This window comes from Gekko japonicus, unplaced genomic scaffold, assembly GCF_001447785.1.
Source record: "Gekko japonicus isolate JY-2015 unplaced genomic scaffold, Gekko_japonicus_V1.1 scaffold685, whole genome shotgun sequence".
Taxonomy (NCBI): Eukaryota; Metazoa; Chordata; class Lepidosauria; order Squamata; family Gekkonidae; genus Gekko; species Gekko japonicus.
The window spans coordinates 533,267-536,218 of record NW_015169795.1 but is presented as its reverse complement, the minus strand read 5'-3'; positions in this window follow the sequence as shown (position 1 = coordinate 536,218).

The following is a 2,952-nucleotide window of genomic DNA, read 5'->3' as shown; positions in this document are numbered from 1 at the left end:
GCCGATGCCTCCGTCGCCTGGCTGGAGTGGCCGCGGGGGAGTCTGGAGTCGGGCGGCCGCTGGTGGGAGCCGCGGGTGCCCGGGCCGAGATTGGGGGGGCAAGGCGGGCGACAGAAGGCCGATGCCTCCGTCGCCCGGCCCTCTACAGAATCCACCCCCCAAACCTCCAGGTATTTCCCTCCTTAGAGCTGGCAACCCTACATTCCCCTCAGTGCCTGTTGGTAGGCAACTAAGCTTGGTCCTGTCACCTACTTTGGCCTTTGGGAGAAAACACATTGGGGCCAATCCTGATAGGGTTGCCAACTCCAGATGGGAAATTCCTGGAGATTTGAGGGATGGAGCCTGAAGAGGGTGAGGTTTGAGGAGGGGTGGGACCTCAGACAGGTACACTGCCATAGACTCCACCCTCCAAACCAGTCAGTCTCACATAGGGAACCATTGTTGCCAATCTCCAGGTGAGGGCTGGAGAGCACTCAGTATTACAACTGCTCTGCAGAAGGGAGGGCAGAAGTCAGCTGAAGTCAAAGGGGCAGATAATGGTAGGTTGGTGGCTAGCTGGGAAGGAGATGGGGTTGCCAACTACATGCTGACAAATTCCTGGGGATTTGAGGGGTGGAGCCTGGAGAGGGTGGGGTTTGCAGAGGGGTGGGACCTCAGACAGGTAGAATGCCATAGACTCCACCCTCCAAACCAGCCATTTTGTCCTGGGTAACAATTGCTGCCAATCTCCAGGTGAGGGCTACAGATTACTCACAATTACAACTGCTCTTCAGGTAGCAGAGATCAGTTCCTCTGGAGAAAACAGTGGACTCTGTCATTATACCCTGCTGAGGTCACCACAGCAAATTGACACTGTTTGCCCAAAGCCAGAGCACTGCCCCAGAGCCTCTTTCTAGATCTCGTTGTATTGCTTTCACAACGGGCTTTACTGCTAGTAGTTAGATATTCTGAAATAACGGGTTAAATTGTTTCTTGAGAATTCCTAAATATTTAAAGGTAAAGGTTCCCTTCCTTGAAAGCCAGTCAAATCGGACTCTAGGGTTGCGGTGCTCATCTCCGTTTCAAAGCCAAAGAAGCCAGCGGGGGCGGCAAAGGATGAGATGGTTAGACAGTGTCATAGATGCAACGAACATGAAATTGAGCCAACTTCAGAGGACGGCGGAAGACAGGAGGGCCTGGCGTGACCTGGTCCATGGGGTCGCGAAGAGTCGGACTCGACTGTGCAACTGAACAACAACAACACCAGAATTGTTTTATGTAGAGTTACTTTGAGGATCTAACCAATGTTTACAGTCTACAGTAACTGTTTCAATGCATCATTTTATTATTACAGATCATATGCTTGTCATTTTGAAGGTCTTGAGAAGTGAGATCTCCCTGAATTTTTAATGCAATCCTATTTTTAAACTGAGATATTTGTATCGTGATTTTGGATAGAGGTTGAAACTGAACTCCTCCTTGAAACTTGTTGAAACTGAACTCCTCTGTCTCATTCACAAGAAATTATGTGGGGTGCAAATGTCACTTTTCTTAAAGGAGTGACTTATTAGATATGTTGTGCACAAAATGCAGTAAGTAGAATGTGAACTACTTACTCTGTACATTTGTGTTAGGTAGTTGTGTTAATCCATTACAGCAAAACCCAAAAAGAAATCTTGTGGCAACTTGAACACTGATTTGCAGTGCAATCCTGTGCAGAGAACTGCACTGTTATTGAAGCATAAGCTTTCACAGGTTAGAGCCCCCTTCATCTGATACATGAAGTGTTGTCTCAGTCAGCAGAAATATATATGTGGCAAGGAGGGGGCAGTATTGATAAGACTGGCTAAAAGATTATGAAATCTAGCAGTATACAAGATATGTATAGTGACCATTCACAACATATGCATTTATTTACTTATGTCCTGCTTTCCCCCCCCAGCTGACTCAAAGTTGCTATGTTGTTATTGATATAACACAGGCTACTTACAGTGCAATCCAAAGAAGACAAACCCCCTTCTAAATCCACTGAGTTCAATGAATTCAGAGAATAACTGTTTAGGATTGCACTGTCACTTCTGTTAAACTATTTAACAGCTGTAGAGGCTAAAAAGGCATCAGATTTCTTAGGCAGTACTCTGAGGCAGAACGTTAAGCAGAACTCATTAATTCTAATTCAGCAGTTTATCACTGTTATTTCTTTGAAGTTTTTTGTTGTAGTGTATCAAGTCCCGACAAGTCCGGACAAGTCCAGACATGTCCAGGGACAACCGTGAGCATCGCTCCTAGAGACAATGGACTATGAGGATCCTAGCCCGCTCCAATCAGGGGGCTAGATTCCTGGCCGAGAAGCCAATGGAACTCTCGGCCACTGTAAATAACCTATTGGGAAGAGGGTGTGTGTGTGTGTTTTGGGTGGCGGTTTCTGAGGGAATATAAGCCGGCCTGCGAGCCGGCCAAAGTGTCTTGTTCCTGACTGAATAAAGTACGCTTTGCTGAAATCACTCTCCGTCTGCGTACTTTTCATTTGTGTTGAAGAATCATGACAGTTTGCAATATAGAATTGATAAGGTACTTCCTCATAAAACAGTATTCAGTTTTGTTTGTGTTAAGCAAGGCTAATAGGCAAACAACTCAGGAAACTCTTAGGCCTTCCTTTTGAAACAGCAGAATTCCAAGAACAGTAATCCTCCAGAATGCTGTGCCAAAGAGCTGATTCACATGACACCAAAAAATATCTGTATGCTATTTATTAATGGGTGATAAGAATCTGTCCTACGCAAAGATATTTCTTCAAAAAATGTGGGTTTTTTGGACCTAGATGAATCATCGCATAGGATTTAGAAAATGCAATATAAACTTTGAAAAGTAATAAAACTGCGGGACCAGATGGCTTTAGTGTTGAGTGATATAAAATGTTTAAGAATTAAGTATTACCAGGTCTATAAAAATTTATGAAGCAGCTATCGAAAC